The sequence below is a fragment of the Procambarus clarkii genome, chromosome 63 (assembly GCF_040958095.1).
Source record: "Procambarus clarkii isolate CNS0578487 chromosome 63, FALCON_Pclarkii_2.0, whole genome shotgun sequence".
Taxonomy (NCBI): domain Eukaryota; kingdom Metazoa; phylum Arthropoda; class Malacostraca; order Decapoda; family Cambaridae; genus Procambarus; species Procambarus clarkii.
The window spans coordinates 30402988-30416008 of NC_091212.1; the positions used below are offsets into that span (position 1 = coordinate 30402988).

Genomic DNA, 13021 nt, shown 5'->3' on the forward strand with positions numbered 1-13021 from the left:
ATGGTCCCCGGGCCAATATGCAACAGAAAACTCCTCACCCCTTGAAGGGTTCAGACCCGGGTAGCCAACAGGGCTCCATCAATCTCAGCGTATTAAGTACTATACAAACTATAGTATAGTTGGTATAGTACTATACCATGCAATATGCAACAGAGTTTTCAGATACATATAGGCTTGGGGACCATTCAAGCTTCTTCGCATTTGTGTTACTCACGAAACCCCATTTTCATAGCTGTTCATTAAGACCACAACGACAGCTAAATTGATCAATCAGAATGAATACTTTAGTACAGCAATAATCAATAATAACATAATACTTTGATCATAACTTCCGTGAACTGAGAGAACTAAATAAAAAAAAACAGGTACCTCACCTGATCAATCAGAGCTGTTGTTGTGGTCATCAGCTGTGTTTACCCTGTGGCTTAGTGTTTCTTACTATGGCCGCGAGAGGGCAGTAAGCCTCGCATGTCGGGATTGGCTGTTGATAATGACGTCATGTCTCAAAATCAGTGATTTTCTGTTAATGATGACGTCATATCTTCCAGGCTGTGATTGGCTATGAGTGACAACTTGCCATTCAAGGCGAGATTGGCTGCTAATAACGACGTTATGACTGACTGTTGGTAATGACGTGATGGTTCAGAAGCCGGGATTGGCTGTTGATAATGACGTCACGCCCAGCAAGCTGTGAGTGGCTGCTGATAACGACAATGAGTGCACCAACCTAGACAAACTCATCTAACCAAAGGACTATTGCGCATCGGCCTTTAATACATTAAGGGGATTGGTGTCGGTTCGTACTCTTCTGGCTAGAAAAAAAGTCACTTGAAATTAGAAACGCACAAATTACGGGAATGTAGTTATAGTAAACCATCTCGTTTTGAAGGTTGGAGCCCATAGTTAATATTGGAAAGCACAAAGTGTTGTGTTGTGTTGGTCAGATTATACAGTAAACTTAACTCCTATCAACCTCTGGAGGGTCACTCAGGCCACCACAATTAAGAGCACACTGACCATCCTGCAGCAAGTATGCTGTAGTCCAAGACAGTGGTCAAGGATAAAGTAAACTATGATGAACATACACAGAGAAGCCAGGTACACTTCTCATGTCATCAGAGTAGGTTAATTATAGTTATTATTTCTTGCCCGTTATTGCAACGTCGCCAGGCTCGGTCGGTTAGTGACGCGGCCGCCGCATTTATGCTTGAAATTATTAGTAGATGGACTATGCAAGTTTTCTTGTGCCGATGTCCTCTTCCGTTCCTTTCACAATGAACGAGATCCGTCTCCGGTCTCCAGACAGCATGGCCGTGGGTCAGCTTGTCAAGAGTTGTGAAATCTACATTATTGTCAAACAGGATTCGTACAACATGCTTCATTAGGGAAAGCTTTGTGTCAACGACCTTAATTACGCACTACATCCGGCCGATATATATATATAGCTGCCGTCAGCAAGACGTGAGTCACTGGTAGTATGTTTAACACTGCGAGGGTCATGCTCTTGACGCCTCACATCATCTACACTTCACTCTTTACAATCAAAACAACACGACCAAAATCCTTTTAATTGCGAACTTTTTTTCAGATTTTTGCAACGTGGCCAATGACATAATATATTATTTTCAACAGAGGAAAAAATAGCACATTGCGTGGGTGGCAAGGCTATACGGCTTGAACAGAGGAGGCTACTCTCAAGGTATGCGGGCTCCCTCCAGCACCACACCTGTGGCTGACAGCTGTCACACCTGCTGCTGACAGCTGTCACACCTGTGGCTGACAGCTGTCACACCTGTGCTACATCTGTCACACCTGTGGCTGACAGCTGTCGTTGGGAGCGGAATATTACAACACTCGTCAGTGAACTACCTGTGGTTGCGTCATCAGGGTCTTGCGTCATCAGGGTCTTGCGTCCAGCATCACAGCAGCTGCCACTGTATAGCGGTCAGCCTCGCAAGCACATCTAGGTGAGCACACACCTCATTTAAAAGCAATGCTCTATTCGCAGTATTTAAAGAAGCATAAGAAAATCTGAATAGAACAGGTTAAGGAAAGTTCAGTACACAATTAACCGCCTGGGCGTGTTATACATGGATGAACAAATCCACAAGGGCCGTGACGAGGATTCGAACCTGCGTCCGGGAGCATCCCAGACACTGCCTTAATCGGCTGAGTGTCTGGGATGCTCCCGGACGCAGGTTCGAATCCTCGTCACGGCCCTTGTGAATTTGTTCATTTGATGCATCACGTTATCTGTGTGTTTACATGGATTAATAAATTACGTAATTTACAACTATTTTAAAAAGTTTGAGCTGTCTTGCTGTATCGTATCGGAAATTAGAGAAAGAAAAGGAGAAACCTCATAGGATGAAGGAGGTAGAGAGGTGGGAGGTGTGAGGAAGAACTTCAGGGGAAACGGAAAGTTTAGAATGAGAGAGAAAGGAAGAAAGTAAAAGAGTAGAAAGTAATGACACCATCTATTCAATAGTTAATTATATGACAAGGAAGGAATGGATTTTTTTTTTTGCAGGGATATTCCTGCGCGGGCCTAAGCCTCTGGCTGGCCCCCACTAAGTGTTGCTTGTTTCTGTTTTACTTGGGCGGAGTATGAGTATTTATGACTCGTATGGTCGCTTCAGTAAGATTTTGTCCCATGTGTTTAACAACTTCTTCTGCTCTGTTGAATCTTAGTTGAAATCTTAATGGGTTTGTGACCCTGCACTGTGTTAGATAATGTTCCAATGGTCTGTTGTGGTTGTAACTGTGCACTGCGTTAAATAATATTCCAGTGGTCTGTCGGGCATTTCTCTACAGTTACCTTGAGGTTACCTTGAGGTGCTTCCTGGGCTTAGCGTCCCCGCGGCCCGGTCGTCGACACACTGTTGACATTTCCTCTCATCTTCCGGAACCTGTAAGCCTATTTCCCATGCACATGGGTATCCAAGCCTGATGCGATGGTAGTGTACTTCTGTTGCTCTACTGCTCCCTTTCATCAAACTAAGTGGTTCGGTGATGGTTGAATTCTTGTACCAACCAGCAGATCCTGATGTTGCAACTGTGTGTTGTGGTCAATGTACATCTTTTGCATTGCTCTGTTTCTAATTACTTTCTTAGTCTGTAATAGACTCTGTGGTATGTAAATGTCTACATCTCTTCTCTTAGTTGAAAATTTTGCAGCTTCGTCTGCAACGTCATTTCCTATTATTCCCACATGACTTGGCACCCAGTTGATAAGTACCCGACGGCCTTGACGTTTGAGTGTTTGCATTAATGATATGACATTTGTGATCAGATGGATGTTATCACGTATGTGTTCTTGTTGCAAGGTTTCAATGGCAGTTCTAGAATCTGTATGATAACATGTTGTCGGTGTTCAGCAAAAACATGTTCCAAAGCCTTTTGAATGGCTAGCATCTGTCTGTAAAGTTGAACACCCATTTGAGAGTCTCCAACTATTTACAGAGTTTCCTGCTTTAACTGCAGCTCCGCTGCTAGTCTACTGATCCATCTGTGAAGTAAGTAAAGCTGTCAGATGGCAAGTTTGCTTCTATATACATCTGTGCAATATTACGTAGCAGATGAGGATTAGTCTGGTTCTTTTTTCCTTCAAGAACCATAATCTTAAAGTCTGCTGGCGGAGATTCCAGAGGGGCTTGCATAACAAAGTCTTAAAGACCATTTAAAAAGAAAGTTAATAATTTATATATTTACTATTATGGGTATCATAATTCAACCACTTCACTTGATGTTCAAATATCAACATTAATTCAGAATAAGAGTCACCACACAAGAAATTGAGAACAACTACGGCTGACTTCCCCCGCAAATCATACACCACTTAAATATAAAAATACACTATACATCAACCTTAGAAGTTCACTCACCAAACTCTCTAAGTATAAAATAGTAGAGTGGGGGGGGGGGCTGACAGACAGTCCCCACCTGGCCTCAGCTGCTGGAACCTCTCTGGTGCAGCGAGGCCTCTGTCTCTGTATTTCTGTGTCTAAGTACAGTTCCGCGAGTATTTAAGGGAAACCGGGAGCTAAACCTCGCCTACCAGGAGATAGCCTCCGGTTATCTTCCAACCCCACCTCCCCCGGTGGAGGCGGAAACAAATGGGCAAAATGTTTCTTTCACCCTGATGTCCCTGTTACCTAGAAGTAAATAAGTACCTGGGAGTTAGACAGCTGCTACGGGTTGCTTCCTGGGGGGGGGGGGGATAACAAAAAAATGAAGGCCTGGTCGAGGACCTGGGCCGCGGAGACACTAAGCCCCGAAATCATCTCAAGATAACCACCTAGACAGCGGCTTGTTTGATGGAAACAACACAGCCACCCGTCTGGAATTATCAGCTGAGCAGACAGTGAGGTCAACTGATGTGACCTGACCTCTTCTCAACGTGTGAACAATTAACACTAGAAAAGGTGTTACTTTTGAATTGCTAAACTGCCTGGCGCCACCATAATCCTGTGTGACTGGCTCGTTGTATGTGGAATATTAAATAAAACCATTTATGGAGTTTAATTGCTATTTTTGTTTGTACGATGCAATCAAAATATATTTCGTCACCCGCGATGCAATATTCACAATACATACAACCACATTTTCCTGCAAAGTAGAAATACAACATCAAAGTGGTGGGGGTTGCAACGGTCACAGCTTCATTTATTCCACAGGTAAAAATTGTCACAAGAAAATAACCATAGCCCCCTTTCCTAAAGTTTCCTTCCTGTTTCCTTGGCAACGCGTGTAAACACAGCTGATGGTTTTCCATGACGACTAAATTCACATATGATGTCAGCCGCCATGTTCAGTGTTCCCATGGCAACGTTTGTAAACAACAGGTGATGGTCTCCATGACAATCCGAGCCACCCGCTAGTCTCGCCAGCATGTCCAAGAACACCACATACAAGGGCTACTCCAAGCTTGCTGAGAAAATAGCCAAAAATACGCATTGTAAGCGATAGACCTAACATTTTCACTCTCTTTAACACTGAGAATTTTAACTGCAGATATATAAATATATATATATATATATTAATATATATATATATTATAATATATATATATATATATATATATATTATATATATATATATATATATTATATTATGTCGTACTAGTAGCCAGAACTCACTTCTGAGCCTACTATGCAAGGCCCGATTTGCCTAATAAGCCAAGTTTTCATGAATTAATTGCTTTTCGACTACCTAACCTACCTAACCTAACCTAACCTAACTTTTTCGGCTACGTTAACCTAACCTAACCTATAAAGATAGGTTAGGTTAGGTTAGGTAGGGTTGGTTAGGTTCAGTCATATATCTACGTTAATTTTAACTCCAATAAAAAAAATTGACCTCTTACATAATGAAATGGGTTGCTTATCATTTCATAAGAAAAAAATTAGAGAAAATATATTAATTCAGGAAAACTTGGCTTATTAGGCAAATCGGGCCTTGCATTGTAGGCTGAAAAGTGAGTTCTGGCTACTAGGTACGACATATATATATATATATATGTCGTACCTAGTAGCCAGAACGCACTTCTCGGCCTACTATGTAAGGCCCGATTTGCCTAATAATCCAAGTTTTCCTGAATTAATATATTTTCTCTAATTTTTTTCTTATGAAATGATAAAGCTACCCATTTCATTATATATGAGGTCAATTTTCTTTTATTGGAGTTAAAATTAACGTAGATATATGACCGAACCTAACCAACCCTACCTAACCTAACCTAACCTATCTTTATAGGTTAGGTTAGGTTAAGTAGCCGAAAAAGTTAGGTTAGGTTAGGTTAGGTAGGTTAGGTAGGTTAGGTAGTCGAAAAACAATTAATTCATGAAAACTTGGCTTATTAGGCAAATCGGGCCTTGCATAGTAGGTTGAGAAGTGCGTTCTGGCTACTAGGTACGACATATATATAACTGTACTCCCTTGATATATATAATATATATATATATATATATATTAATACCCTATTAATATCCCCTCTTGTTCTGTCTTGTGTTAATGCCACATCACCCTCCCACCTCACTCAAATGTAGATATAAAATCAGAGATACGTAAGTTCTAATCAGTTGTGTATTTGTGAAGTCTTTGAAAATGTAATAAGTTTTACGAAACGCGCCCGTGTCGCGTCAGACTAGAAATAAAAATGAATTTTGGAGAAGTGATTTTTGATTTACCTCCAACAGTGAAGCGTAATGTACGAAAGATTGAGAAAATTCGTGTTAGAATTATTAATCTTACTTTTCGGTCATATTTAATAATATATGTCTACAGGAAAGACTGCTACCAAAATATACTAATATATATATATAATATATATATATATATATATATACATATATATATATATATATATATATATATGTCGTACCTAGTAGCCAGAACTCACTTCTATGCCTACTATGCAAGGCCCGATTTGCCTAATAAGCCAAGTTTTCATGAATTAATTGTTTTTCGACTACCTAACCTACCTAACCTAACCTAACCTAACCTAACCTAACGTTTTCGGCTACCTAACCTAACCTAACCTATAAAGATAGGTTAGGTTAGGTTAGGTAGGGTTGGTTAGGTTCGGTCATATATCTTCGTTAATTTTAACTCCAATAAAAAAATATTGACCTCATACATAATGAAATGGGAAGCTTTATCATTTCATAAGAAAAAAATTAGAGAAAATATATTAATTCAGGAAAACTTGGCTTATTAGGCAAATCGGGCCTTGCATAGTTGGCTGAGAAGTGCGTTCTGGCTATTAGGTACGACATATATATATATATATATATTATATATAATATATATATATATAATATATAGATTATATATATATATATATATATATATATAATATATATATATATGATATATGATAATATATACATAATATATATATATAAATATATATATATATATATGTATATATGATATATATACATATATATATATATATATATATATATATATATATATATATATATATATTATATATATATATATATATTTATACATATATATATGTCGTACCTAATAGCCAGAACGCACTTTTCAGCCTACTATACAAGGCCCAATTTGCCTAATAAGCCAAGTTTTCATGAATTAATTGTTTTTCGACTACCTAACCTTACCTACCTTGAGGTTACCTTGAGGTGCTTCCGGGGCTTAGCGTCCCCGCGGCCCGGTCGTCGACCAGGCCTCCTGGTTGCCGGACTGATCTACCAGGCTGTTGGACGCGGCTGCGAGCAGCCTGACATATGAGTCACAGCCTGGTTGATCAGGTATCCTTTGGAGGTGCTTATCCAGTTCTCTCTTGAAACACTGTGAGGGGTCGGCCAGTTATGCCCCTTATGTGTAGTGGAAGCGTGTTGAACAGTCTCGGACCTCTGATGTTGATAGAGTTCTCTCTCAGAGTACCAGTTGCACCTCTGATTTTTCAACGGGGGTATTCTGCACATCCTGCCATGTCTTCTGGTCTCATGTGATGTTATTTCTGTGTGCAGGTTTGGGACCAGCCCCTCTAATATTTTCCACGTGTAAATTATTATGTACCTCTCCCGCCTGCGCTCAAGGGAGTACAGTTTTAGGCTCTTTAGTCGGTCCCAATAGTTTAGATGTTTTACTGAGTGGATTCTAGCAGTAAAGGATCTCTGCACGCTCTCCAGGTCAGCAATTTCTCCAGCTTTGAAAGGTGCTGTCATTGTGCAGCAGTACTCTACTCTAGAGAGCACAAGCGTTTTGAAAAGTATCATCATCGGTATAGCATCTCTAGTGTGAAAGTTCTTGTTATCCAACCTGTCAGTTTTTCTTGCAGTTGTGACGGGCTACTTTATTGTGTTCTTTAAAGGTAAGGTCTTCCGACATGAGTACACCCAGATCCTTTACATTGCCTTTTCGTTCTATGTTATGATTTGCCTGAGTTTGTACGTGGTTTCCGTTTTTATATTTTCATTTTTTCCATAGCGCATGAGCTGGAACTTATCTTCGTTAAACACCATATTATTTTCTGTAGCCCATAGAAAGACCTGATCTACATCTGACTGGAGGTTTGCCGTGTCCTCTATGTTGCCTACTCTCATGAAGATCCTAGTGTCATTTGCAAAGGATGATACAGTGCTATAGGTTGTGTTCTTGTCTATGTCCGAAATGAGGATGAGAAAAAGTACTGGAGCAAGCACAGTACCCTGGGGGACTGAGCTCTTCACGGTTGATGGGCTGGATTTATTTTGTTGACTATTACACATTGGGTTCTGTTGGTCAGGAAATTGTAGATCCATCTGCCTATTTTTCCGGTAATTCCTTTTGAACGCATTTTATGTGCAATAACACCATGGTCACATTTATCAAAAGCTTTTGCGAAATCTGTGTAAATTACATCCGCGTTATGTTTGTCTTCCATAGCATCTAATGCCATATCATAGTGGTCCAGCAACTGCGACAGGCAAGAGCGCCCTGTTCTGAAACCATGTTGTCCGGGGTTATGGAGTTGCTGTGATTCCATGTATTTTGTGATCTTACTTCTTAGCACTCTCTCAAAAATTTTTATGATGTGCGATGTTAGCGCTATCGGTCTGTAATTTTTTGCCTCAGCCTTATTTCCTCCTTTATGAAGTGGTGCTATCTCTGCTGTTTTTAGTATGTCAGGGATAACACCAGTATTTAGGCTTTGTCTCCACAGAATGTGGAGGGCCTGCGATAGTGGTTTTTTACAGTTCTTTATGAATATGGAGTTCCAAGAATCCGGGCCTGGTGCAGAGTACATAGGCGTACTGTTTATGGCTTCTTCAAAATCCAGTGGGGATAGGGTGAAGTCTGATATATGATTTGATGTTGGTATCGTACCCATGAAAAATTCATTTGGGTTATCAACCTTTAGTGTGTTTAATGGCTCGCTGAAAACAGAGTCGTACTGCGTCCTCAGTAGCTCGCTCATTTCTTTGTTGTCATCGGTGAAAGTTCCATCTCCCTTTCGCAGGGGCCCGATACTAGATGTGGTTTTTGATCTTGATTTTGCATAGGAGAAAAAATATTTCGGATTTCTTTCTATTTCACTGATGGCCTTTTGCTCTCTTTGCCTCTCCTGGGTTTTGTATGATTCTTGTAGCTTCCGTTCAATTGTTTCTATTTCTCTACCTAACCTTCTTCGCCGTTCTTAAGATAGGGTGCGACTCTCAAGTTGTTCCGCGATTCGTTTTCTTCGCCTATATAGGGAACGACGTTCCCGTTCCAATCTGCATCTCTTCCTCTTTTTTCTTAGAGGTATGCAGTTTGAACATATTTCTAGTGCTACTGAGCTTATTTTTTCCAGACATTGGTTCAGGTTTGCATTTTCTAGCTGTTCTTCCCAGTTTATTTCTGTGAAGTCCTGGTTTATTTGCTCCCAGTTTATCTGTTTATTATTGAAGTTGAATTTGCTGAAATCTCCTCCACCGGGAATCTGGACGGGTTTTGAAGGTCTACTCCCCATGGTTGTCAGAACTTCAATTAAGTTGTGATCTGAGTAACAGGTAACCTAACCTAACCTAACAGTACCTAACCTAACTTTTTCGGCTACCTAACCTAACCTAACCTAACCTATAAAGATAGGTTAGGTTAGGTTAGGTAGGGTTGGTTAGGTTTGGTCATATATCTACGTTAATTTTAACTACAATAAAAAAAAATTTACCTCATACATAATGAAATGGGTAGCTTTATCATTTCATAAGAAAAAAATTAGAGAAAATATATTAATTCATGAAAACTTGGCTTATTAGGCAAATCAGGCATTGCATAGTAGGCTGAGAAGTGCGTTCTGGCTACTAGGTACGACATATATATATATATATATATATATATATATATATTATATATATATATGTCGTACCTAGTAGCCAGAACTCACTTCTATGCCTACTATTCAAGGCCCGATTTGCCTAATAAGCCAAGTTTTCATGAATTAATTGTTTTTCGTCTACCTAACTTACCTAACCTAACCTAACCTAACATTTTCGGCTACCTAACCTAACCTAACCTATAAAGATAGGTTAGGTTAGGTTAGGTAGGGTTGGTTAGGTTCGGTCATATATCTACGTTAATTTTAACTCCAATAAAAAAAAATTGACCTCATTCGTAATGTAATGGGTAGCTTTATCATTTCATAAGAAAAAAGTTAGAGAAAATATTAATTCAGGAAAACTTGGCTTATTAGGCAAATCGGGCCTTGGACAGTAGGCCGAGAAGTGCGTTCTGGCTATTAGGTACGACATATATATATATATATATATTATATATATACATATATATATATATATATATATATATATATATATATATATATGTCGTACCTAGTAGCCAGAACTCACTTCTCAGCCTACTATGCAAGGCCCGATTTGCCTAATAAGCCAAGTTTTCATGAATTAATGTTTTTTCGTCTACCTAACCTACCTAACCTAACCTAACCTAGCTTTTTTTGGCTACCTAACCTAACCTTACCTATAAAGATAGGTTAGGTTAGGTTAGGTAGGGTTGGTTAGGTTCGGTCATATATCTACGTTAATTTTAACTCAAATAAAAAAAATGACCTCATACATAGTGAAAAGGGCAGCTTTATCATTTCATAAGAAAAAAATTATAGAAAATATATTAATTCAGGAAAACTTGGCTTATTAGGCAAATCGGGCCTTGCATAGTAGGCTGAGAAGTGAGTTCTGGCTACTAGGTACGACATAATATATATATATATATATATATTATATATATATATATATATATATATATATATAATATATATATATATATATATATATATATATATATATATATATATATTATATATAATATATATATATATGTCGTACCTAGTAGCCAGAACTCACTTTTTGGCCTACTATTCAAGGCCCGATTTGCCTAATAAGCCAAGTTTTCACGAATTAATTGTTTTTCGACTACCTAACCTACCTAACCTAACCTAACCTAACTTTTTCGGCTACCTAACCAAACCTAACCTATGTTAGGAAATGGGTAGCTTTATCATTTCATAAGAAAAAAATTAGAAAAAATATATTAATTCAGGAAAACTTGGCTTATTAGGCAAATCGGGCCTTGAATAGTAGGCCAAAAAGTGAGTTCTGGCTACTAGGTACGACATATATATATATATATATATCATAACGTAGTATTGAATATATATATATATATACATATATATATAATATATATATAATATATATATATAATATATATATATATATATATATATATATATATATGTCGTACCTAGTAGCCAGAACTCACTTCTCAGCCTACTATTCAAGGCCCGATTTGCCTAATAAGCCAAGTTTTCCTGAATTAATATATTTACTATAATTTTTTTCTTATGAAATGATAAAGCAACCTTTTCTCTATGTATGAGGTCAATTTTTTTTTATTGGAGTTAAAATTAACGTAGATATATGACCGAACCTAACCAACCATACCTAACCTAACCTAATATTTATAGGTAAGGTTAGGTTAGGTAGCCAAAAAAGCTAGGTTAGGTTATGTTAGGTAGGTTAGGTAGACGAAAAAACATTAATTCATGAAAACTTGGCTTATTAGGCAAATCGGGCCTTGAATAGTAGGCTGATAAGTACGTTCTGGCTATTAGGTACGACATATATATATATATATATAATATATATATATATATATATATATATTATATATATTATATATATATATATATATATATATTATATATATTATATATTTTGGTAGCAGTCTTTCCTGTAGACATATATTATTAAATATGACCGAAAAAGTAAGATTAACAATTCTAACACTAATTTTCTCAATCTTTCGTACATTACGCTTCACTGTTGGAGGTAAATCAAAATCAATTCTCCAAAATTCATTTTTATTTCTAGTCTGACGCGACACGGGCGCGTTTCGTAAAACTTATTACATTTTCAAAGACTTTAGTTCACAAATACACAAACTGATTAGAACTTACGTATCTCCGATTTTATATCTACATTTGAGTGAGGTGGGAGGGGTGATGTGGCATTAACACAAGACAGAACAAGAGGGGATATTAATAGGGTATTAAAAGTATCAACACAAGACAGAACACAAACAATGGGTATTGAATAGAAGTGTTTGTAGAAAGCCTATTGATCCATATTTCTTGATGCTTCTATATTGGAGCGGAGTCTTGAGGTGGGTAGAATATAGTTGTGCAATAATTGGCTGTTGATTGCTGGTGTTGACTTCTTGATGTGTAGTGCCTCGCAAACGTCAAGCCGCCTGCTATCGCTGTATCTATCGATGATTTCTGTGTTGTTTACTAGGATTTCTCTGGCGATGGTTTGGTTGTGGGAAGAGATTATATGTTCCTTAATGGAGCCCTGTTGCTTATGCATCGTTAAACGCCTAGAAAGAGATGTTTGTGTCTTGCCTATATACTGGGTTTTTTGGAGCTTACAGTCCCCAAGTGGGCATTTGAAGGCATAGACGACGTTAGTCTCTTTTAAAGCGTTCTGTTTGTGTCTGGAGAGGTTTCTCATGAGTAGGCTGGCCGTTTTTCTTGGTTTATAGTAAATCGTCAGTTGTATCCTCTGATTTTTGTCTGTAGGGATAACGTTTCTATTAACAATATCTTTCAGGACCCTTTCCTCCGTTTTATGAGCTGTGGAAAAGAAGTTCCTGTAAAATAGTCTAATAGGGGGTATAGGTGTTGTGTTAGTTGTCCTCTTCAGAGGTTGCATGGCTTTTCACTTTCCAAAAAGTGAAAAAGTGAAAAGCCATGCAACCTCTGAAGAGACAACTAACACAACACCTATACCCCCTATTAGACTATTTTACAGAAACTTCTTTTCCACAGCTCATAAAACGGAGGAAAGGGTCCTGAAAGATATTGTTAATAGAAACGTTATCCCTACAGACAAAAATCAGAGGATACAACTGACGATTTACTATAAAACCAGAAAAACGGCCAGCCTACTCATGAGAAACTCTCCAGACACAAAACAGAACGCTTTAAAAGAGACTAACGTCGTCTATG

At 38.2% G+C, this 13021-nt stretch overlaps 1 long non-coding RNA gene across 1 annotated transcript in view; it reads left to right on the top strand.

The window, feature by feature from the left end:
* Window positions 1-1475: 1475 nt before the first annotated feature.
* The window catches only part of LOC138354489 (uncharacterized), an 18128-nt gene continuing 6582 nt past the window's right edge, over window positions 1476-13021 (top strand). Inside the window, exon 1 of the long non-coding RNA XR_011223586.1 lies at window positions 1476-1967. This is a non-coding gene — a long non-coding RNA (uncharacterized lncRNA). The remainder of the gene's footprint in view (window positions 1968-13021) is intronic.